The sequence below is a fragment of the Amblyraja radiata genome, chromosome 21 (assembly GCF_010909765.2).
Source record: "Amblyraja radiata isolate CabotCenter1 chromosome 21, sAmbRad1.1.pri, whole genome shotgun sequence".
Lineage (NCBI taxonomy): Eukaryota > Metazoa > Chordata > Chondrichthyes > Rajiformes > Rajidae > Amblyraja > Amblyraja radiata.
This window is the reverse complement of record NC_045976.1, coordinates 30,934,970-30,961,728: the sequence shown is the minus strand read 5'-3', so window position 1 is coordinate 30,961,728 and position 26,759 is coordinate 30,934,970. Positions and strand designations below refer to the sequence as shown.

The window sequence follows — 26,759 nt, the reverse complement described above, 5'->3', positions numbered from 1 at the left end:
CGGACTTCTCTGTTGTAAGAAATTATGAAACATTGAACAAAGTCTGCCGTTGCTACCATGGTTTGGGCAAAATATTCTCAATGTATTGGTTGGATAGATTCTATTAAGTTTTGATGAAAAAAAGCCGTGATAATTTAATTGTAAGGATTGGCCTGAACTGTCTTCTGTTCAGCTTTAGAGAACTCATGTGATTGATTTCAATTTCATATCCCCAAATCTCTAAATTCTCATTGTTAGATTCCATCACTGCTGCTCTGTGACATCACTCTGCACACCAGCCTCGCCCCGTCTTGTTTCCACATTTTGGGAACAAAAATAATTCAGTGTCAGTAGAAGGATTAACTGGAACGTGACTGCAGGGAGGATCGGGCAGAATGGAGGGAAATGTTGAGGCCGGCACTCGTCAAGCATGATCGTATTGAAGGGCGGGGCAGACTTGAGGGGCCGAGTGGCCTACTCCTGCTACCATTTTAATGTGTTGTGTCAGTGCGTATTTTATATTTATACATTGATACAGTATTGACCCCTCTATAATGCTGATTCCATGAGCTGACGAGGGGGAAGGAAAGTCCCAGTGATGGTGTGAGATGAAGGAGGGTGAGAGGAGGCTCATGTGGAGCAGAAACAGACACATGCACATGTGGGATTTTATTTGTTCACAAGACGTAGTGACAGTGGCCAGACCTGCATTTATTGTCCTTCCCTGATCATCCTCTGACCATTTCAGATGGCAGGTAAGAGTCAACAGAAGAACAACAGCGAACCAGATGAATTTTTACAACAGTCCAGTAGTTTCAGTCCCCATTACTGATGGTAACTTGTTACTCCAGAGTGATTGCAGTTTATTTACTTGGATACAAATTCCCTGGTGTCTGGGATGGGATTGAAATCAAACTTGTGTGACTGGATCACGAGGATATCACAGAGTAACTTAACCATTACACTGCCGCACCCTGTTGCTCTGCAGGGCGTCATGTGTAACTCTATCTCTGAACAACGATGTGACACCAGAGATCCATCAATGTGTTGACTGTAACCTTCCCTCTGAAAAGGGCAGTGGATGGTCAGGGAAGGACAACAAATGCAGGTCTGGCCAGTGTGGTGACGAAGCTAATGTGTCATCATTAACTGTACCTTGCATAAGTCGTTTAGGCCAATCCAAGCGGGTGTTTTACTGTTGCTCGCTGCAGTAATCACTTTGGAAACGAATGTGTCGTGTTCTGGCGAGTTCACAGTAACCAGATTTGCATAAGGCGTTTGGGCATTGCACATCAGCTTTAAACAAAAAAAATAGTTTATCTGTTGCAGAGTTTTATCCTCTCACAAGACTCCAAGTAAATCATCCAACTAGACGTTCGAAACTGGACAACTTTGTCCACTTGAATCAGAGTTCTTGTTCTTCATTCTCTCTGATGTCAACCCCAGCTCTGTGTTAACTCCTGGATGTGGAGTTTCCCCCCAAATCCCCAATATTTTACCCACTGGTCCAAGCGATAGAAACCGGAGCCCACGCCTGCAGTGAAGCGCACCCTGGAACACTGGGATTCATCGCAGACAATTCAACGAGAGGATGTGTTGTGAGTTCATGGGAATGAACCAGCAGAGAGCAATGTTCCCCAGGCCTTTCAGAGCAACCACTGGTTTCAGGGACTTACCTCAGCATCTGACCATGTCTTTCTGACAGAGAAAAAACGGTGACAAGATTTTAAGGAAGGAAAATAAAACCAGTCTTCAGCACACGGTCCTTGGACTATTTCTCGTTTTTCAAGGTGATGCTGAGTCTTCTCCGGTCCCAAGAAATTCGTCTCTGTCAGTTAAAGAGAATTCAGATTTAAACCAATCACCAACCAAAGGCCTTACTCAGCGAGTCCCGTTTGTCTGCATTTAGCCCATATCCTCTAATCTTTTTTCTATCCATGCACCCGTCCAAGTGTCCTTGAAACACTGTAAATGTACCTGCCTGTACCACTTCCTGTGGCACCCTCATTGTGAATAACATGTCCTCCAGTTTTTCTCCCCGACATGTTCTACCTATGTTCTATCGATGCACCTCATGAATTTATAAACCCCCCCCTTATAACTCAAGCCCACCAGACCTGGCAACATAAATTCCGAGTGGGGTCTCACCAACATCTTGCACAGCTGTAACGTGGATCCCAACACTTTTAATCTTCGATGAGGGCAAGTGTGGCAAACACCTTCTTCACCACCTTGTCCACCTGTGCCACTCACTGAGCTATGTCATCGTATCCAAGGACTCTTTGATCGGCAATGACCCTCGGACTCTGTTTCTTGAATAATATTAGTTTTCTACCCTCAAGACCCCACCACTGGTCACAGGCCACTGACACGCCACACAGAAATAACATTACAATGACCACCCACAGACACACTCGCTGTGATCACAGACATAATTTCTTGTGCAATCTTTTATCCTCATCTCCCCTCCCCCATCTCTCCTCCCCCTGATCCCCTCCGTCAGTCCAACTTCCTCGGACAAATGTGTGTCACAAACACAAGTCAATGGGTGTCATTCTCTTGTGCTTGCAGCGTGACCAAGATTGGGAATTAAATATTAGGTGAAGCTCGGTATAGCGAGAGGCAAAATGAAAAAGAAGAGGTGGCCCTGACAATAAATGTCAGAATAAAGTCAGTGGAGAGAAAGGATCTTAGTTCAAAAAATGGAGACCCAGCATCAGTTTGGGTGGAGCTGAGAAACAGCAATAGGCAGAAGACATTGGATTTGTCCGTGGTCACCCACCAGTGGTCTGGTGGTCTAGGGTACATATCAGGAATTTAGAGGCACATTTAGGAACAGTATTAACACATATATAAGTTATTTTGATCTTCAGAAAGATTAGGCAACACAAATTAACAGTAAATATGCAGAGTTATATACACTGAGTATATTCCTGCTAGCTTTCTAGATCATTCCTTTAAGGGACTAAAAATCTCCAGTATTGTGCAATGAGAAAGGGTTAATTAATAATGTTTTGGTTGAAGGGCCTTCAGGTACATAGATCTTTGTAATGAAGTTTTATGTTAAAATTCCCACTGGTCTTGTTCAAATCAAGACCAATGCATTACAACTAGGGTGAGCAAGCTACAAAGCTGTGTGGCACGGGTCAACTTTGGTCGGTCAGGTGATTGGGAGAATACATTCACAGGTAAGACAGGAGAAAAGCAATGGTTGGCATAACCAAGATAGAGCCATTTAAGACACACTCAGTATTATTTAAATTATACTCAATATTTCATCAGAATGAGATTATCTCATTGAAACAAACAAGATTGTATCCTTCCAGATTTCCAGCAACTGCAATGTTTTTTTGCATTTCAAAGCATGTCAGTCTGATTATCAAATGACTAGTAACTCCAACCTTTCTCTGTCTTTTTCACTCCCCACCCCCAGGACTCACTCCCCCTGTACCATTGCCAACACGCTGGCCATCCTCCCGCAAGCCTCCATCCTCACCCTCACAATGGGCAAGTACACTGCACCTGTTGCATTGTACCAGTGCCTGCAGAACCTTCTCCTCTACATCCCCTGGGTTCCTGACAGAGTCACATATCCCTCTTTCTGCAACTCTGTCTTCCTGTGAAGCGTCACCATGGAGAAATCTCTGTCTCCTGATGTGGAGAAGAGACTTCAACCCACTTTCCAACTCAGCAGCTCTGAGATGAATATCCCAGAAAAGAGACATTTCCTACCACATCCCGACCAGTCCCAATGTCCACAAATTCCCATGTTCCACAGGTCACACAGGTGGCGCGCAAAGATTTTGTGAATTCCAATATCCTGGGGCGCTGCGCGCGACCTTGCATCGCAGCCTACGCCACCACGCACCTGTGCGCGAAATACACGCCAATGCGCGCGTAATGCATGCCATGCACGCATCACGCGCGTGTCGTGCATCGTTACGTGTGAATTATGTTGAGTAAATGACACGCAAATGTCGCCCAAGTGGGACAGGCCCTTGATGCTCCTGGAATCAATGGACCTTACCTGCCACATCACTGGCAAGCAGTGCGGTCAGCGCCAAAACCCACACCAGCATCATGTTTCCTTCCTCGAACCTGAAACACAAGAAAACAATTCATCATTAGTGTCAAGTTTCACAGTGAAGGTGGGCATATCCTGCTGCCGTTCCCACCTCTCTCTCTCTCACAGCTCTCAGTGTCGATGAGGTTTCCAATGCTGTTGCATCCTTATATACGTGTAGTTCTGGCATCTTGGAGGCTTTTGGAACCATTGGAATCAAACTCAATTGGCTGTAGCAATCTATGTAAAACTGCTGATGACCAATCACTGACTGACTGATTAGAACAAGATGAACAGGAAGTCACAGCAATGTCTTGTGAGCTCCAAGTGTGACTGTAGAATGTGGCACTGTATCTGAACACTGAGGGATGGAAACTGTAGATAGTATTTATGGCCCCATTATGTGTTTATGGTATTAGGGTCTAATGAATATTATCGACAGGAACAATTAAGATGTAAGGTTCAGGCGAATACTTCAAAAACAACATTATTGACCCAGAACACCTCACTCACTCCTCCACTCACTCTGGTCTATTTCCTCTCCATTTCCAATCACCTGGCAAGATCCCTCCATCATGGACTCGGGAAAGATTGTATTCTATTTGTAAGGAACTGGTTCAATTTAGCATCTGGCCACTTTTTAAAAAGGAGCTGAAGTGAAGTCTGCTCAGAAGGAACATGGAATGATGGGGAGATAATGGACTGCTTGATGCTTGTTGCATTTCCAGGCACAGCTGAGGGAGATGCCTGCAGGAACATGATGTGGGAAGGAATCCACAGGATCTCCAGTGGGGTGGGATTGATGGGCCAAATGGTCCTTTCTTTCTCTGGATTTTCTCTTGTTCCCAATTACTTCACACTCTAAAGGCATAACAAGTGGTCCCTGAGACTCATTGTATTTTCAGCTTCATTGTCAACCTCTGGTAGAATCATAGAATGAAACAATGCTGCACAGAAGGATGCCATGTGCCCTATAACCACATGAGATGTAACACCTGTCCCTAAACGTCCTATCTCGGTTCCATCCCGGAACTTCAGCAACCCTTCCAGGTAAAACAGAGATTAATATTCATGTCCTACAATCTTGTCAATTGCATTTGGTGCTCGTGTTGTGGCCTTCTTTACATCGGCAAGATAAGAATAGACCAGGTCTCAGCCACACACACACCACCCATTTGAATACCCCTTCTCATTCATATACCCACATTTCTGGCCTTGGCCTCTTACAAACCCAATGGCATGAACAATTAAGTCTACAATCTTCAAGTAATACCCACCTCCACATTCTCAACCCCTCTTTCCTATGTCCCTCTCAACCTAATGTTTCTACAGTTCTCCCACTATCTCCCACCAAGATGCTCCTTTCCCCTCCCATTCCTCCTGGGTGCTCCATTCCCATCCCTAGTTCCATATTTCCCATATTATCGTCTCTTTCCTCTTCCACCATATCCCTCCCTCTGGCTTTACATTTCACACCACCTCTTCTTTCGTTAACTGAGACCATTTGCCAATCACATCCTATCACCTCCATCCACCTATCACATTTCCCCATGTCCACCTCGCTTTTCCAGCTTTCTCCCCCGACTACAATCAGTCTGCACGTGTCCCATCCCTAACGTTGTCTGTCTGTTTCCTCCACAGGTGTTGCCCGAGTTTCCCCACCGCTTTCTGTTTTGTTCAAGTTTAAAGGGTAAATGTGTATAAAATGTGGGGTTGGGGAGAGAGAGAGAAGAGATACCAGGAGGGACAGCAATTGCCGTGAACAGGACACGGTGGGAGGAAAGATGTCCTGAATCACGGCACTCAGAGGGCGAGTCTCTGAGGTTTCAAGGAACAGACTGTGACTGTCATCTTTGCTACGTGTTGTTTCTTTGTATTGGATGCAACGTATGGCATAAATCTTCTCCAAGTAACCAATAGACCTGTACCCACAGTGATTGTTGTGGTCACAGACAAGTCTCTTGAATTAGGTTACAATGATTGTGTACATGTTATACTTGGAGCGTACTGTAGGATAATGGGAGGTTGTGCTGTTTGATGGGAGAAATAGCAAAACAGAACATTTCACGTGGTGAGAAGCCAGTAAATGTTGGTGTGTGGAGGGGTGCAGGCATGTTGGTTCACCAGATGTAGAAAGTTAATCTGCAGCTGGAACATGCAATTATGAAGTCTGGTACTGGGATGGTGTCGACATTTAGCTATTATGAGAAAAGAAACTTTCCTTTGCAGAAGGAGAATCTTCCAGATGTTCTCACTCAGAGGGGTGTGGATTGTCAGAAGACAAAGAATGTCACTGTGCAGTTAAGATTTAGTTTTGGACATACACACTGCAAACAAAACCATTGGCTCACTGACTCTACACTGACCATCAATATCCATTCACACTTGTTCCATGTTATCCCACTTTCTCATCCACTGCCTGCAAATGAGAAGCAATTTTACAATTAACCTGCATATCCGCACAACTTTGGGATGTGAGAAGAAACTGGAGCATGCGGAGGAAACACACGAGATCACAGGGAGATTGTCCAAACTCCTCACAGACTGCAGCTCAGGTCAGGATCAAATGCAGGTCTGTGGCAGTGTGAGGACTGTGCTGCCAATATCGTATTCTGTGGGGAGTCTCCGTAATTGAAGTTGTCGGAATGTTGTATAAACCCAACTCTTCAGTGAAGCTCCTTTGGACGGGTGTCACATGACATCACTGGAAACTTACAACAGTATAATCACTCGGACAAACGCAAATGTGACAATGTTTGAATACGATAACTGGCAAAGCAAAGTCAGGTAACATCACTGGAAATAATACGGCCCTACCTGAAGAACTTTCTGAGCTTGCTTTGAGCAGAAGGGGACAAATTATCATACACAACAATCCTCAACACGGGGGCATTCTCAACGCCCTTCTTTACTCCTTGTACCACCCACAACTGTGCGGCCATGTACAAATCCAATTCAATTTACACATTCGTAGACAACACCATCATTGTGGGCCGGGTATCAAATAATGATGAGTGGAGTACAGGAAGGAGATGGAGAATCTCACGACCTGGTGTTCAGCCAACAACATTCCAATGTCAGCAAGTCCAAGGAGATAGTGATCAACCTCAGGAAGCAGAGCGGTACTAGTACCCTGGTGTGCATTGATGATGCTGAAGTAGAGATGATTGAAAGCTTCAAATTCCTCAGATTCAATATAACCATATAACCATATAACAATTACAGCACGGAAACAGGCCATCTCGGCCCTACAAGTCCGTGCCGAACAATTTTTTTTCTCTTAGTCCCACCTGCCTGCACTCATACCATAACCCTCCATTCCCTTCTCATTCATATGCCTATCCAATTTATTCTTAAATTATACCAACGAACCTGCCGCCACCACTTCCACTGGAAGCTCATTCCACACCGCTACCACTCTCTGAGTAAAGAAGTTTCCCCTCATGTTACCCCTAAACTTCTGTCCCTTAATTCTGAAGTCATGTCCTCTTGTTTGAATCTTCCCTATTCTCAAAGGGAAAAGCTTGATCACATCAACTCTGTCTATCCCTCTCATCATTTTAAAGACCTCTATCAAGTCCCCCCTTAACCTTCTGCGCTCCAGAGAATAAAGACCTAACTTATTCAACCTATCTCTGTAACTTAGTTGTTGAAACCCAGGCAACATTCTAGTAAATCTAGTAAAGATATCATCGATAACTTCTCCTGGACCACCCATATTGAAGCAATGGCCAAGAAAGCACACCTTATAAAGCTTAGGACATTTGGCATGTCCCCACTAACTCTCAACAATTTCTACAGATGCACTGTAGAAAGCTTTTTTTCGGGATGCATAACAGCATGGTTTGAGAATAACTCCTTCCAAGACTGCAAGAAATTGCAGAGAATTGTGGACGTAGCCCAGACCATGACACAAGCCAACCTCCCTTTCATTCACTCCATTTATACCTCACGCAGCATCAGCAAGGTGTAGTGTAAGGGTTAAACAGACAATTTCAGCAAAAATGTGAAGTGATCAGCTAAATTAGCAGCACAACATTCCAAACTCATCGAAAATAAGATGTTTCCCAGATAATTATGAGATGTTTTCTGCACCTGTTCATGTCTGGGAACTTACATTGCCTGGGAGCGTAACGTTTCTCGTCGTGGTCACAAAACTTTATCCCTTACTCTCAAGTTCCCCGTCTCCATCTTTTATCTTTAGTAAATGTGAATTTCGGCAATGCATCCCGTGTTTGTGTACCGCTTCTCTTCCTGGAGTCGGTCACAATCTCCTTTGTCTTGCTGACTTCGAGAGAAAGGCTGTTGTCTTGACCCAGGTCATGAGGTTCTCAATCTCCTTCCTCTGCTCAGTCTCATAATTATTTCATTTCCAGCTCACTTTCGCTGTGTCATCTGAGAATTTGCAGATTGAATTAGATTTGTACTTGGCCGCATACTTGTGGGTGTATGAGGGGGCTGAGAATGCATCCTTGCATAGCACCAGTGTTGAGGATTATCGTAGAGGATTTGTTCCCTATCCTCACTGAATGTGGTCTGTTGGCCAGGAAATTGAGGATCTAGTTGCAGAGATGAATGCTGACTCCAAGTTCCACAAGGGTTTGTGACGAGCTTGGATGGGATAATGGTGCGAACAGCATCCTTGGCCTCACCTACGCCAGAGTGAGACCACATGCAAACTAGAAGAACAGCATCTCATAAACTGCTTGGTAAATTACAACCCAATGGCATGAACATTGAATTATTTATGTATTATCCTCACCACTCTCTTTCCTGTGCCCCACTCACCCTAAAGCTTCTACATTTCACCCGCCATCTCCCACCATCCCGTCATTTTGCTCCTTTCCCCTCCCATCCCTCCTGTGTGCTCCCCTTCCATCACCAAGTTCCATATTTCTTTTACCATCTCTTTCCTCTCCCCCTTTGTCCTCTGCCACCGTATCCCTCCCTCTGGCTTTACATTTCACTCCTCCTCTTCTTTCTTTATCTGAGACCATCTGCCAATCACACCCTATTACATCTATCCACCTATCACTTGCCAGACATTTCCCCATGTCCATTTCTCTTTTCCAGCTTTCTCCCCCAACTACAATCAGTCTACACGAGGGTCCCATCCCTAACGTTGTCTGTCTATTCCCTCTGTGATGTTCGGTGCACTGTGTGGGGTGGGATGACCCATTGCTCCTCCCATACAGCAGGTGGCACTGCACAGTACAAAGGAAGATGTTTTGTATATAGTTGATTCTGTCTGTAGACAGTGTGAGTGTGCAGTCAGATCCTATGTATGCAGTCATTTTTGGCGTCTTGCTGCCAGCATTGAGTAAAGTATTAAAGACTTCTGTTGTAAATTGAAGACTCTCAAGTTTTGTGCAGACCTAGAAAACGAACACGAAACCCTCCACATGTGTTGCCTGATTTTTGTTCAAGTTCAAAGGGTAAATGTGTATAAAATGTGGGGTTGGGGAGGAGAAAGAGAGCGCAAGATACCAGGAGGGACAACAGTAGTTATGAACAGGACACGGTGGGAGGAAGTGTCCTGAACCACAAGTCATTCAGAGGGCGAGTCTCTGAGGTTTCAAGGAACAGACTGAGACTGTCATCTTTGCTATGTGTTGTTTCTTTGTATTGGATGCAACTTATATCATTAATCTTCTCCATGTAACCAATAGGCCTGTACCCACAGTGATTGTTGTGGTCAAAGACAAGTTTCTTGAATTAGGTTACAATGATTGTGTAAATGTTATACTTGGAGCGTACTGTAGGATAATGGGAGGTTGCACTGTTTGATGGGAGAAATAGCAAAACAGAATATTTCACGTGGTGAGAAGCCAGTAAATCTTGTTGTGTGGAGGGGTGCAGGCGTGTTGGTTCACCAGATGCAGAAGGTTATTCTGCAGCTGGAACAAACAATTATGAAGTCAAACATCACAATGTATTTTACTGTGAAGGGTTTGAGGAAGAAAAAGATGTTGTGCTGATCTTCCACAGTGTTATTCGGGTGTTTTTGGTCTCCATAACTAAGGCATGAAATATTTGTCTTGCAGTCATTTCAGCATTGATTCACTGGATGCAGGCCCATACGAAGCTTTTCAAAAAGGGGCGTGACATGAGGGAGGGTGCGGGCGGGCCTGAACGGGGGGTAGAGCGGGGGGGGGGGGGAGGGGGGGTGCTGGCGGGCCTGAACGGCGGGGTAGAGCGGGGGGGGGGGGGAGTGCGGGCGGGCTTGAACCGCGGGTCTGGGCGGGGGAAAAAATGTCCCTTCGGACGGCCATGGGATGGATATTTAGAATGAGGGAAATGTCCATTGAAAAGAGATGGAGGAGAATTATACTAAACTCACTGAAATTTAGAAAGATTGCAGGTGATCTCAGTGAGAGATACAGGATTCGGAGAGGGTATGAGGGGTGCATAATGAGAGGGTGGTTTGTAAGTCTGGAGAGCCTGGTACTGGGTTAGTGTCAACGTTTAGCATTTATGAGAAGAGGAACTTCCGTTTGCAGAAGAATGAGAATATTCTAGATGTTCTCACTCTAAGAGGGCTGTGGATTGTCAGAATACACAGAATGTCACTGTTAGATTTAGTTTTAGACATACAGTCTGGAAACAAAACCATTGGCTCACTGACTCTACGCTGACCATCAATACCCATTCACACTTGTTGCATGTTATCTCAATTTCTCATCCACTGCCTGCAATTGATAAGACATTTTTCAGAAGCTAATTAACCGACAAACTCGCACAACTTCGGGATGTGGGAGCAACTGGAGCACACGGAGGAAACACACGTGATCACAGGGAGATTGTCCAAACTCCACATAGACTGCAGCTGAGGTCCGGATCGAATGCAGGTCTTTGGCAGTGTGAGGACTGTACTGTCAATATCATATGCTGGGGGTGTCTCTGTAAATGAAGTTGTCGGAATGTTGTAATAACCCAACTCTTCAGAGAAGCTTCTTTGGTCACTGGACAAACGTATAAACTTTATAAACAGTATAATCACTTTCACACACGCAGGATGTGGCTGGATCTGAATATGATAACTGACAAAGCGAAGTCAGGCAACATTACTGGAAATAATATGGCCCTACTTAAAAAATTGAATGCTTTCTAAGCTCGCTTTGAGCAAAAGGCCAATGGGGGATGAAACCTATCCCTTCAGTCTCAGGTGCACCTCTTCCCAGGGTCATGTTGAAAAGGTTAGATCAACATTCCTCAGGGTGAACCCACAGAAAGTAACTGGCCCAGACGGAGTTCCTGGCCGTGTCCTTAATAGTTAGTCCTTAGTCAGCTAGTATTCACGGACATCTTTAAACTCTCCCTTCTCTGCACTGAGGTGAGGTACCCACCTGCTTCAAGAAGAGGGTAGACAAAAGTGCTGGAGAAACTTAGTGGGTGCAGCAGCATCTATGGAGCGAAGGAAATAGGCACCGTTTCGGGCTGAAACGTTGCCTATTTCCATTGTTCCGTAGACGCTGCTGCACCCGCTGAGTTTTTCCACCACTTTTGTCTACCTTCAATTTTCCAGCATCTGCAGTTCCTTCTTAAATCCTTCAAGAAGAGCACCATCATCGTGGTGCTGAAGAAAACCAAGAGCTCATGCATTAATGACAACTGTCCAGTAGCCTTGACATCCACCATTATGAAATGCTTTGAAAGGCTGGTTGTGGTCCACCAAGCAGCCTTGACCCACTATAGTTCACCTACCACCACAACAGGACCAGAGATTATATAATCTCCCTGACCCTATATGGCTAACTGATGGAATAGTGAGTGGAATAAATGGATCGGTTTTGGATTGGCAATCAGTGACTGCCTCAGGGAGCAATGCTGGGACTCAACTATTTATAATCTACAGTCTTGGCTTGGATGAAGGGATCGAGTGCGAGGGTCTTGAGACAAATTTGCAGTGATGGAAATGGGGGGGTAAGCAGGGGGACGCCGTTCCCCTACTTTTCAGTTTCCAGTTTATGTCCAATTTCTGTACAATAAAGGAGTCAGAGTTGTTAAATACAGATTTTTTTTATAAAGACCATGGATAATCATTACAACGTGTCAACGCTCCATTGGCCATGAGATGAAAATGATTTGTTAACTACCACCGTTAGCACTTGTTAACAGCCAGTAGTTAACACGCAGTTATACAAAGCGTCATCAATACATCGATCCACATTCCTCAGTAAATGTATTTGTGTTTTAGCCAAGTATTAATGACGCCGCGTTCCTTTGGAAGCAAGATTGCAAAAAAGCAAAATATCACTTAAACAGAGTGAGAGAACGTGTTACAAAGGGATCAGGGAATGGAGGACATGAAACACAGAGTTAGCGTGCAGTTACAGCAAGTAATGGGAAGCTGATGGAATGTTGGTCTTTATTGTGTGGGGGATGGAGTCTAAGTAGGGAACTCCTGCACTTTCACAGGTTGGCCCTGGAGTAAGTGGACAGTTGTGGGCTCAGGGTTTCAGGAAGGATCTGCTTGTACTGGAGGCAGGACTGAGAAGGTTCATGAGGTTGTTTCCTGGGATGAAGGAATTGATATCTAGGCCACAGGTGCTCTTGCACGAGCTTATAGCAGTGTTTGTTCAGTGTGTGTTCTTCTGCTGTGTATCTCAACCCTTCCTGGACCCAAGCAATCTCCCAACCCATGAGGTCCAGTTCAATAAGGCTGGTTTCCCTTGAAAAGCAGTCGAGAGTTGGCCATTGTCAATAAATAACCAAAACTAAACCATGACAAAGTCTGAACTGGCCCAGTCATGTTCATCCCTTGGACTACCTAACACAAATCACCACTTTAAACCACTCTCTTTAATCAAGTGGTTTAAAGTGGTGGTTAGTGTTGGGTAGTCTAAGGGTTGAACATGACTGGGCTAGTTCAGACTTTGTCATGGTTTAGTTTTGGTTATTTATTGACAATGTCTCTGGCAAGACCAGTATTTATTGTCCATCCCTTGTTTCCCTGAACCAGGTGGTGGGGCGAGATTGCCTTGATCGCTACATTCTTCTTGTGAAGATATTTCCATGTTGTTGGGGAGGGTGTTCCACGATTTAAACCTGGTGATGATGAAGAAATGTCTCCACATCAGCCTGACTTGGGAATATGACTTGGAGGAGAACCTGTGGCTGGTGTTGCAGTGCACCTGCTCCCCTCGTCCTTGATGGCAGGGTCACCTAACCACAGAAGTAATGGGATGTTGGTTTCTGTGACATCTACACTATTTGAGAAAATGACAAAGCAAAGTGCTGCTGAAAATGAAAGATGGTTTGATTATGTTTTAAACTAAAATGCTCCACAGATCTACTGTTGAGTTTGGAGCATCTGTTGCCTGTAAATTTGAGCAAGGGATAACTGTCCAGGTCCCTGCTGCTGAACGAAAAGGAAATACTGGAAACTTGAACTGGGACAACTCACAACTGTAATTCTTCAGTGGTGTGACACGGCGAAAAAAATAAATAATTTTTCAAGTCAATGAGTTGCAATGTATAATTTTACTTCGGAGTCACGTGAGTGACTACGTGAAGAACCCGCTCAGTGCGCAGGCGCGGCATTACGCCAGCAGTGCAACAGCGGCCTGCAACGGGAGTTAGGCTCTCCCACTACAGAATGAACCGGACCGTCAGGTGAGTATCCTGAGGTCGGGTTTTCTTTTACAGGTGAGCCTTTTTTCTGCTTGTGTTTTTTACAGGCAGAGAAAAAGGCTCTGGAACAAAACTGTCCCCCGTTCAAGGAGGAACGTTTCCCGTCGGGGAGGGGGGCAGCAACAGGCAGTAGGAGCGTTACCCGGTGTTCCGTAATTCCCCGACACCGTGCCGAGGCCAGCCCGCTAGTACCTGAGCAGCGGGCTGGATGCATAGCCACTCGAGAGGCATCCGGCAGGTGTTCCCGATGTCGGACGGGACGTCTCTCCACCCGCACGGGGGGAGAGAGAGCCGCCTGAGCCGCTGGAGCGGCTCACGTAGCAGGTGCCTGCGAGACGCGCTGCTTGAGGGGCGCTCTCGCTACTACAAGGCACAAAAGCTCCAGAAGAAGGCGGTAGGAACAATTACCGGGCGCTCCGCTATCCCCATCACTGCGCCGAGCCCAGTCCCGCTAGTGCCTGAGCTGCGGGCTGGATGTTCAGCCATCCGAAGAGGCATCCGGCCGGTGGCTTCCGACTTGTCGGAGGGGACGTCTCTCCACCCGCATGGGAGAGAAACAGCCGCCTGAGCCGCTGGAGCGGCTCCTGGAGCAGGAGCTCCTGCGAGACACGCTACGTGAGGGGCAGTCTCGCTGGAGGGTTCAGGCATACCCTCCACAGTGCCTAGGCACTGCCCATCGCTTCCTCCTAAGTGTGGTTAGCTTTGGGGTGACCAGTGGCTGGGCTTGTCATGAAGAGGGGTCACTGGCTGAACAGGATCAGGAAGAGCTACAATATCGGGAGTATGCTTGAGGTACAGGATCAGGAAGAGCTGCTGGGTGTAGCCGCTATGTGGCTCCACCACTAGCGAGATGGCTTTTCAGTCTCAACTGATGGCCAGCTTACTACCTGTCTTTTCCAAAAAAACTCTCCAAGACAGGTAGCCATGAGGCGTTGGTTTTATCACGCCTCCCCTAAATTGCATTTACTCAAAGTGCCCGCCATTATTGGGGGATACATTGAGCAGCGCATTTAACCTAAATATTATTTTTATGCATTTGGTACCCTGACGTCGGCTATCATGTCCACCTGCTCATTCCAGAAGGGCAGGGTAGTATGGCAAAACACCTGACCCTACTGTTCAACGGTATACCTCATAACTTCTCAAATGAACTCACAAACCTGCCCTCAATCTATGAAATTAACAGGACTATGAGAACGCCGACCTCACAAGCACAGATCCTGCTACCTGGCACTTACCAAACCAGTCCTAAAAAACTGGACGAAGTGTTCAAACTATTCGGCACAAGAGGGCAGAGTCTGGAATGAGCACCACACTAAACCAGACAGCAGTACCTCTACGTGTCCACCAGGTGCGTCTACCTCATGGTACTGGTGAAAGCTCGGGGCCTGCATGCCAAACCCGTAGCATTTTAGGCCATGGCCCAGAGCAGGCCCCAGGGAAAATGCGCCACCCCCCAACAAACATCGTCCCTACAAGAACAAGGAACCAGAAACCGAAGAAAACAACAATGAAGACAGATATGTATGGTTCCTACCATCACATAAAGGTTAAGGGTTGTACTAACAAGGGGTGGATGAATCACGCCTGGTTAGGAAGCTATCACTCTTGGTAGTTATATACCAAAAAATAAATACAAGGGGAATAGAATTAATATCTTGCCACCAATTCAGCAAGCACCCCAAGGGGTCTACCCTCCCACGATGGTGAATGTCGCACCATCGTTGATAAACCACTTGAGTATTTCACCAGGTATACCCATTCATGGGATTTGTAACTACTACCATGGATCCAAGGATACTTTATGGTAGACATCGACCTTGAAGATGCACACTATTCAGTACCTTCTCATATAAGTTTCGGATATACCGCAATTACCTGGATGGAGTAACCATGATGAGCATTGCGGCATTTAAGTCAAAGTTATCCAGAATCAACTAGCCCTGACACTTAGAAACATTCCGTCATGGCATGTCTATATATTAACGACAAACTATCCTTGGATACAGCTTTAGCTGCATCGCTTCTCGGCCTTTTGGCTAAGATCAAGTGTAGTATCTGTTCTTATCAGTTTAATAATCTGATACGTCCCTTATCTAGGGACCATATATTAAATTGAATTTTGGAACAGGGAGATGGAATAGGGGCTTGCTCCGTCCACTCCACGCATCGACCCAGTATTGCAGTGCCTCTGGGAACGGTGCACAAAATATATATCCAGATATTTACGTTGACCATCCACAACTTTGTTATCTGGTATTCATTAAGACTATCAGTCATGGTACATTAACCACCAATCAACTACGTGGCAAAGTAATTGGGATATAGCAGCATTACCAGCTACTGAACTTTGTACCTTTCCTATGAGCTGAGATACTAGTGTTCAAAACTATCTCCATACCTGTAATATGGGGGCAAATGGATTAATCTGTAGTGTTATCATGGAATTTATCGGCAGGAAGGATTATGGTTGTACACTTCCACCTGTTTTGAGTAACATCTTATGTGTCCTGATGTGTTACTGAGCTTGTAATACTTAATGCCAATATGAATTGACTTAAACATGTTATATATTAACTTACTTAATTCTAGTGAAGCATTTGCTCAATAATCCACCAAATTTGCATGTTCGTTTATAAGATAACAACATCACAGTGGTGGCATATACCAAACCACTTGGGCGGAGAACATCGATATTAGGTGACAATTTATTAACAATTGGAAACCGTATGTCGTCAAACATGTTTGACCATCAGTAACTCACCTATCAGGTGAGCTAAATACTGTAAACATACATTTAAACCAAAAATATTTGCTGAAATTACTAAGCAATATGGACACCAGATATCGATTCCTTATATCCAATTAAATCACCACGTACTAACTTACGTCACATGAAACCAATCTCAAGGCAGCGGCAATGGAGACATTCCCGCGTATTGAGGGGTGGGGGGAACCTAATCTCTATGTTTTCCTTTCCTTCTACCTCTTCAATAGGTACTACGGCTTCATCAGTCGGGTACTACGCAAATTACAGTGGACCAAGTCCACAAGCATGGTTCCCAGTGATCCTCGACATGGTCATTAAAAGAATTGCAGAATTGGGAAGACCATTGCTGTGCTTGGATCAGCAGCACTATCAACCTGATGACAGCATTCCGTCGCATATCCTAGGGAACATACCTGAGGAGCATCAAGAAATGGTACACTGTTTTCCAAAACAGGAATTACACATTCAACTATAACAAAAAACTGTACTGGAGCTCCTGGCAGGTCTTCACCACAATGAAGGACATGTTCTGTTAGCCTACTCAACTTGGGTACCACTCACTGGTGATCAGATACAGGAGAGGTATATCAATCCATTCCCCAGAAATAGGTACACCCAAATTGGGATGTCAGTGAAATCCTGACATACCTTAGGGGATGATCACCAGCCAGGTCACTCACCCTGGAACAGCCTACCCTGAAGATGGACATGCTGGTGGCCTTACATCAACACAAAGAGCCAGCTCTCCCATCTACTGCGATGGGACAACATGGTTATAACACCAGATAGTGTCACATGCCCATTCAAGGGTTGGCCAAACAGAACAGACCAGGAACATCAGGTCCAGTCATGAAATTCCGGGCACACCCACCTGAACCACGTTTTATGTGTCATGACCCACTTAGAGATCGACACAATAAGGAATACCGAGGGAGAGGAAAAAGCCTTATGGGTCAGCCACAGGAAACCTCATGGTCGGGTGACGAGCTAAACTATCTCTAGTGGCTCAAGCAGGTACTGGGAGTTGCTGGAGTAAATACTAACGTGTATAAAATCTTATTCCACCAGGACAGCTTCCACGTCAGTAACTAAGAGGATGGACGAGCCTATGGACCACATCCTGGCTACTGCAGGGTGGTCTCGGGAGTATACTTTCCAAACTTTTATAACAAACCACTGACAGAACCTGTATCATTTGCAGAAAAAGAATCTGCAAAAAATATATAATTTAAGCCCGGGGGAGCAATTGGTCTTGTTGTTGTTAATAACACCATTATTGTTTTTACAAACAGATTCATGGTTGATTACGATAACATACTTCCTCCCTCGAATGACTTCGGCAGCGAGTGAAGTATGAACTGTTACACGGTTTGAAATCACAGAGCTTTGAAGTCTTCACGTAGTCACTCACGTGACTCCGAAGTAAAATAGAAAGATTAAACGAGAACTTACCAGTTTGAAGTTTGATCTGTATTTTATGAGGAGTTACGATGAGGGATTACGTGCCCTCCGCTCCCACCCTCATTATATGGATCAAACTAATAAATTGATGTCTCCTTATCTTTACTATGTTTACTTCAAATAACTGTGTCTATCTGTGATTCCACACCGCTGCTTGGAAGTATGCCGCGCCTGCGCACTGAGCGGGTTCTTCACGTAATCCCTCATCGTAACTCCTCATAAAATACAGATCAAACTTCAAACTGGTAAGTTCTCGTTTAATCTTACTATTTCTGTCTCCACCGTTGACACGTGACCCGTTTCCATTTTCATTCCTGCTGCTGATCAAGTTTCATTGACTTTTTTCACCTTAATAAATAAAGCTTGCATTGCCTCTCTCTCAGGACAAATCTCAGCACCACTGATGCTGCTAACACTGAGAGAGAGGCAATGGAGAACACAGCTGCCAACAGTCAGGCTACCCATTCGGATTTGTTTCAGTCGTGTGCTGCGGGTAACAACGACTCTCACCTGCCCTTGATTTGTTCTAAAGATAGACACAAAGTGCTGGAATAACTCCGCGGCTCAGGCAGCATCTCTGGGAGAAGGAATAGGTTACGTTTTGGGTCGAGACCTTTCTTCGGACTGACAGTCAGGGGAAAGGGAAACGAGAGTTATAGACGATGCAGAGAGATATAGAACAAATGAATGAAAGATATGCAAAAAAGTAATGATGATAAAGGAATCAGGCCATTGTTAGCTTCTTGCTAAGTGGGAATGAGAAGCTGATGCGACTTGGGTGCAGGGGGATGGAGAGAGAGGGAATGTAGGGGTTACGAAGTTAGATTTCAATATTCATACCATTGCGATGTAAGCTTCCCAAACGAAATATGAGATGCTGTTCCTCCAATTTGTGGTTAACCTCACTCTGACAAAGGGTGGAGATGGGAAGATGTGACAGGTGGTGGAATCCCGTTGGAGGTGGCAAAAATGTCAGAGGATTATGTGTTGTGTGTGACAGCTGAAGGGGTAATCGATATGGACTAGGGGAACTGTACCTCTTGCGACTGGAGGGAGGGGGAGCAAGAGCGAAGACATGAGTGAGGGGCACATCTATGATGGGAGAGAGGAACCCCCATTCAACAAAGAATGAGGACATCTCGGATGTCCTAGTATGGCACACATCTTGGGCGCAGATGGAGGAGTTAGGAGTAGGTGATAGAGTCTTTGCAGGAAGCAGGGTGGGAAGAAGTGTAGTCGAGATAGTTGTGGGAGTCAGTGGGTTTCTAATAGATGTCAGTCAATAGTCTATCTCCTGTGATTGAGACAGTGAGATCAAGAAACAGGAGGGAGGTGTGGGAGATGGTCCAGTGGATTTGAGTGCAGGATGGTCATTAGTGGGGAAGTTAATTAAGTTGATGGGTTCTGCATGGGTGCAGGAGGTATCACCGATGCAGTCATCACTGTAGTGGAGGTGGAGTTCTGGGATGGGGCCAGTGTACGCCAGGGACTGTGATTGTTCGGCATACCCTACAAAGAGGCAGACATAGCTGGACCATAGCTATGGCTTGGATTTGGAGGAACTGGGAAATGTCGAAGGAGAAGTTGTTGAGGATGAGGACCAGCTCCACCAGGCAGAGGGGAGTGTTAGTCGAGGGGATTGGCAGGTTTTGCAGACGAGGAAGAAGCAGAAGACTATAAGGCCTTCCTGGTGGGGGATTGTGTAGTGACTGAACGTCTAGAGTAAAGATGAGGGAGTGGGGGCTTGGAAAGCGGAAATCATTAAAGAGACGAAGGGCATGTTAGGCATCTTGGACATAGGTCGGGAGAGATTGGACCAGGGGGGATAGGATGGAGTTGAGGTACGTGGAAATCATTTCAGTGAGACAGGAGCAGACAGAAACAATGGGTCTTCAAGGGCAGTTGTGTTTATGGATTTTGGGGAGAAGGTAAAACTGGGCTGTGCGGAGTCGCGAATGCATCCTGCCCGTACTTTGGTCAGCTCCTGGAATAAGTGTGTGGCCCACAGCCTCATGTGGTTACTGACTGACTTAAAGGACTGAATCCCAGCTCAGTCACATAATAGAAAGTAAGAGTGAGAGGAGTGAAAATACCAAGTGGGTGAGAGTGGTGTAATGTTGCGTTACTCCCACCATCTCTCTCCCCCTCCCTCACACAGCACCAAACACACAGCTCATGTTGCAGTTCTCTTTATTATTGGCTGAGAAGCTCAGTGAGTACAGTCACCACAGACAGTGAGAGCGGCTACAAAGAAATTAAAGCACTGGATCCACTGCTGGAAAGGACGACTGGACCATTCTGGAGTCTTCTAATCGCTGGTTCAATGATAGGAGCAAATAAAAGCTGCCGTTTCAAGACATGATCGATCACTCCAAAATCCCCTGTCTAGAAACAGAAAAATAGTAAAGCATTTACCTGATAGTCCACAAGTAAAATTAAGCAGATGCTGGAAAACTGAAATAAATGCTTGAAATAACCTATAGGCCAGTTACCATTTGTGGAGAGGAAACAGGGAAGTGATTGAGAAATGAATTATTCCTGTTCTTCCCATCACAGATGCTGTCTGACCTGCTGAATGCTTCTAGCATTTTCTGCTTATCATTCAGTTCAAATGATTTATCTTTATGTTTTAGAGATTTAACGTGGAAACAGGCCTTTCAGCCCACCATGTCCATCCCGACCATCGGTCATCCATACACTAGTTCTCCAAGTTCTAATCACCCCTGTGCACAATACGGATAATTTGCAGAAGCCAATTAACCTGTAAACCTGGGCGTCATTGGAATGTGGGTGGAAACCGGAGCACCCAGAGAAAACCCACTTGGTCAGAGAAGGGGAATGTACAAATCCCGTCTAGAGAACATCAGTAAACAGGATCAAACCCAGGTCTCTCGTGCTGTAAGGCAGCACCTCTACTATCTGTACCTTTGTGCTGCCCCCGGGGTTTGGAATCAGAATTTTAACTCATAGGACAAATCATTCCAAACTCCCTCTCCTAGAAGCACAAATAGAGCCCATAAACAAAATGTTGTATATGCTGGAAATGTGAAATAAACGCTGGAAATATCCAATAGGTCAGGCAGCATTTGTGGTGAGGAAATAGGAAGGTCATGGAGGGAAAGGAGCTGAGACACTCCTGTGTGAGCGGCACGGCTACTGGCTGGAAGGCGCTCCCGTGTGAGCAGCCCGGTGCGGGGCTGAGACGCTGCCGTGTGGGCGGACCGGCTACTGGCTGGAAGGTGCTCTCGTGGGGGCAGCCCGGTGCGGGGCTGAGACGCTGCCTTGTGGGCGGCCCGGTGCGGGGCGGAGACGGTGCTACGGCGGCTGAGGCGGCGTTCTGGCGGCGGCGACCTGGATCCGGGGCTCGGCCGCGGGCCAGTGGAGGACAATGTCGGGAGCTCGCAGGTCACAGGCTGGTGCCTGTTTTCCGGAGCACCCGTTGCAACAGCTGCGGGCAGCTTCGACCACCCCCGGGCCGCGGAGCTTGAACCGCGGGACTGATGCCATCGCCCGGTGGGGTATCGCCTCGGCGCAGAGGGAGAAGAGGAGGGAAGAGACAGTAACTCTAAGACTTTTGCCTCCATCACAGTGAGGAGGTGTTTGGTGAACTCACTGTGGTGGATGTTAATTTGTGTTTATTGTGTTTTGTTGTTATTACATGTATGGCTGCAGGCAACAGCATTTCGTTCAGACCGAAAGGTCTGAATGACAAATAAAGGATTCAATTCAATTCAATTCGAAATGATATCTCTGATTCTATCTCCACAGACTCTGCCTGACCTGCTGAGTGTTTCCAATATTTTCTGTTTTCTATCTGGTCTAAATGTGACCTAAAATTCATCTACCTGATGTTCAAGTATAAGGTAGGGTTGAGTGTGCTGAATCATCTGCTCTACCACTTAATCACAAGATGCAAGACATGAATATAAAAATTGGGGGTGAGGGAATTAAATTCTGTAGTTGGAATGTTAAGGGAATTAATGAACCTATCAAGAGAGGCAAAGTGTTAGCTCATTTAAAATCATTGAAAACAGATATAATATTTCTCCAGGAGACACATCTTAAAAAGGAAGCACAACACAGATTGAAAGCAAAATGGATTGCTAGAGCGTACCACTCTTCATTCTCACATAAATCAAGAGGTGTTGCAATATTAATTCGTAAAGGTATACCCTTTAAACATATATCAACGATAGAAGACATTGAAGGCAGATATATGGTAATAATAGGGGAGTTATACTTTAAAAAGGTGACTCTCCTCAATGTGTATGGACCAAATTTTGATAGCCCTCTGTTTTTTAAGAGAATTCTTAACAATATCCCGGAAGGTACACGACAAAACTTAATAATCGGTGGAGATTTAAATTGCACTTTGGATGCTTGTTTGGATAGATCATCAACTCAAAGAAAACTAAAATCTCGATCAAGTGAATTTTTAAATTCATACATTAATACTATTAATATTAAGGACGTTTGGAGAATTGAAAATCCATCAGGCCGAGAATATTCATTTTACTCACCAGTACATAAAACTTACTCAAGGATAGACTATTTTTTAGTAGATTCAAAACTTATCCCATTTACCTATAACTCACAATATCATAACATCATAATCTCAGACCACGCTCCATTAACATTTATGATCAAAGTAAACGGAATGGCAGAGACACAGTCACAATGGAGATTTAATCCCCAAATCTTAAAAGATAAGTCATGTAATTAATACCTAGTAAAACAGATTAAAATGTTTTTTGAGGCTAACGATAGCCCTGAAATCTCTGCCTCCCTTCTTTGGGAAACATTTAAAGCATTTGTACGAGGAGCATTAATTTCTTCCCAATCATTTTTTAATAAAGAGAATAGGGCCAAACAACAGAAACTGGAAATGGAAATAAAGCAATTAGACACAGAAAATGCAGCAGCACCATCCATGATAAAACACAATAAAATTGCAGTATTGAAATATAAATTAAACAAGATTTATTCAGACCAAGTTATAAAACTTTACCAACATACAAAACAATTACATTTTGAATTTGGTGACAAACCACAAAAACTATTAGCGCGTCAACTTCGCAAATTGGATGGGGAAAAAAACAATATACAAAATTAGAACAGACAAGGGAGAAACATTAACACTGCCTAAAGATATTAATGATAGATTTCTACAATACTACCAACAATTGTATTCATCTAAAATAACAGAACAATCAACGGGAATGGAAACATTTTTACAAAATTGTAAGTTTGCGGGTCTAGATCAGAAAGAGAGAGAATTGCTAGGGGCTGAAATTACGATAAAAGACATTGAAGAATCAATAAAGTCCTTAAAAAACGGAAAGTCGGCAGGACCCGATGGTATAAATTCGGAATTTTATAAAAAAAATTATGATTTGCTTTCCCCACGCCTACAGACAATGTACAAATACGCTTATACTCAACAGAAACTCCCAGAAACTCTAAATGAATCTACAATCATACTTATACCAAAAACAGACAAGGATCTTGAAGACCCAGGTTCATACAGAGCTATAGCCCTCTTAAATACTGATCAGAAAATATTATCTAAGATTCTATCTAATAGATTGAGCTTAGTGATCAGCAAATTAATACATCCCGACCAAACAGGGTTTATCCCCAAACGGTATTCATTTTATAATCTGAGAAGATTATTTAATATTATATACTCCAATAGAATCCCTGACGCAGAGCTAGCAATTATCTCGTTAGATGCTGAAAAAGCATTTGACCAGGTAGAATGGCCATATTTATTTTCGGTGATGGAAAATTTTCAACTAGGAGAGAAGTACTGTACATCGGTTAAATTGTTATATTCTAATCCAACAGCTAGAATATTAACAAACAAAATGTTATCAACTAAATTTAATTTCTCTAGAGGCTGTAGACAAGGATGCTCACTATCCCCACTTTTATTTGCTCTTGCAATCGAACCCCTAGCAGAAAGCGTTAGAAACCATCCAGGAATATTTGGATACAATACTAGAGACACAAGGAATAAAATCTCCTTATATGCAGATGATATACTAATATATATTACAAAATTAGAAACTAGTATTCCAAACCTATTAAATCTAATAACTCAATTTGGTCAGTTTTCGGGATATAGAATCAATTGGAATAAAAGCGAAATCATGCCAATAACAAAATTCAATTTACATACAATACAACAATCCCCTTTTAAAATAGTTAAAGATAAATTTAAATACTTAGGAATCTATGTAACTAAGACATATACCTCTTTATTTAAACTAAATTTCCCACCCTTACTGAATAAACTAAATAAGAATATTCAATACTGGAAAACACTCCCCATTTCTATGCTTGGGAGAATTAATGCTATAAAAATGATTTTTTTACCGCAACTGCTGTACCTACTTCAATTAATTCCGATATATATCCCAAAAGCTTTTTTCAAAAAAGTCGATTCCATTGTTACAAGTTTTGTCTGGGATTATAAGAATCATAGAATAAGTAAAAAACATTTATGTAAATCAAAGATAAATGGAGGTCTGGCTTTGCCAAATTTCTTATTTTATTTTTGGGCAGTCCATATTAAAAACATGAATTTCTGGCTGGAAGAAATGGATCAACAACCAGATTGGCTAATGATGGAAAAGGAAGACTGTCTACCTTTTGAAATTGGACCGATCATATTTGCCCCCACTAAACTGTACAAAAAAACCTATAAAGAAAACCCGATAATACATAGTGGAATATGAATTTGGAAACAAATAAAAAAAGATTTAAAATTGAATAATATACCACTCTGCCTTCCCATTGTAAATAATCCTTTGTTCAAATCATCCTTTATGGACAAAGGTTTCACACAATGGAAAAATTATGGAATAAAAAATATAGGACATCCTTATGGGAAAGGTACTTTTCTTTCATTTCAAGAGTTACAACAGAATTATGGACTGCACTCAAATAATTTCTTCAGATATCTACAAATTAGAGATTATGTTAAATCTAATACACAAGTCTACAGGAATAGGGAATCAGATAATTCTTGATGAATGTCTGAACAAGCATCCTAATACTGAAAAACTAATAGCTTATATTTATAACACCCTAATAAACAACGAGGTACCACCGACCGAACCATATAGATACAAATGGGAAAATGAAATAGGTCATCCTATCACAAAAGATATGTGGGACGAAAGTTTACAACAAATACATCAATGTTCATTAAATGCCAGACATACTTTAATACAATTCAAGGTCTTACATAGACTACACTTCTCTAAAATAAAACTAAATAGAATCTTCCCACAAATCTCTCCTATTTGTGATAAATGTCTACATTTAGAGGCTAATTTAACACATACGTTTGCAAACTGTATAAAACTTAAACATTTCTGGACTGATATTTTTGAAATAACTTCAGAAGTTATTAATACAAAACTGGACCCAGTCACAAAATTAATAATACTTGGAATATCAGAACAAAGCTTAACACTCACAACAAACCAAAGAAATTTCCTCAACTACAGTATAATAACCGGAAAAAAATTAATATTAAAATTTTGGAAAGGCCCTACAACCCCCACAATTAAAATGTGGATTACGGAAATGTCGGAGACCCTATACTTAGAAAGAATTAGACTTGTCTTAATGGACAAACAAGATCTTTTCCATAAAATTTGGGCTCCATTCATTAACTATCTGAAGGGATAGATTGGCACAGCGCGAGGACCCAGCTGAAACTTGAACTCAGGAATAGATGAAAAGCTATACTTTATAACCTACGAACCTATCTCCATTGATGTATTACAGGTAACCCATTCCACCTCCCTTGTTTTTCTGTTCTGCTGTTTTTTTGCTTTCTTTTTTATTTGTAACTTTCTACCCTCTCTTTTTCCCTCTTTCTATAAAAAATAAAAACACTAGAAGCAGAAGTAATTGATAATGGAAAATTTTAATAATGTATGACTGATGTATATGAAAAGTTTTTTTACTATAATATGTAACTACATTTTATAATATGTCTACTTCTAATAAATAAATAAAAAATAAATGTTCCATCTATTTGAGTCAGAGTCCGTGAGCCATTCATGTTCCATGACTCTTGATCGGTGAGTTTACCTTGTAAATAAAGAGAGTCACTTCCTGTGGAGGTGCCAGGTGCAGCCAGAGTGTGTGTTGCTGAAACCTGAAGCCCCCAATATTCACGGGGGTTTGGACTGTCCCAGACTGAAGTGCCTGGGTTCACCCTGGGCTAGAACTCCCTGTGTGGGCTGGACAACAACCCTGTGCAGTCAGAGATAAATCCAGCCCTCCCGATTCCAGGGACCTCACACAATGGGAGCAGAGTCTGGAATCTCTGGAGCTGGAACTTCTGCAACCGATGTCATGTCTAAATCTGAGGATATTACACCAGTGCACATTCCAATATCTGTAGCGTTTGTGGAGGAACAAATGGCAATCGTAAAAATAACGTAAGTAAAATTAGGTTGGATTGAGCAGTGTTTGTTGTTCTGTGTCTGTTTGTGGTGTATAATTTTCAGTAGTTGTCAGAGTAATATGACAACAAATGGATGCTGAAATTGTGAAATCTGTTACGAGTTCTGCATATAAGGCTCAGGCAGCATCTCTGGGAGAAGGAATAGGTTACGTTTTGGGTCGAGACCTTTCTTCGGACTGACAGTCAGGGGAAAGGGAAACGAGAGTTATAGACGATGCAGAGAGATATAGAACAAATGAATGAAAGATATGCAAAAAAGTAATGATGATAAAGGAATCAGGCCATTGTTAGCTTCTTGCTAAGTGGGAATGAGAAGCTGATGCGACTTGGGTGCAGGGGGATGGAGAGAGAGGGAATGTAGGGGT

At 43.6% G+C, this 26,759-nt stretch overlaps 1 non-coding gene across 1 annotated transcript; it reads left to right on the top strand.

Annotated features, from left to right (window-relative positions):
- The first annotated feature begins 15,694 nt into the window (after positions 1-15,694).
- On the top strand, positions 15,695-15,886 carry LOC116985428. The gene has a single exon (XR_004415263.1). It is a non-coding gene; the product is annotated as a U2 spliceosomal RNA (small nuclear RNA).
- Positions 15,887-26,759: the final 10,873 nt, after the last annotated feature.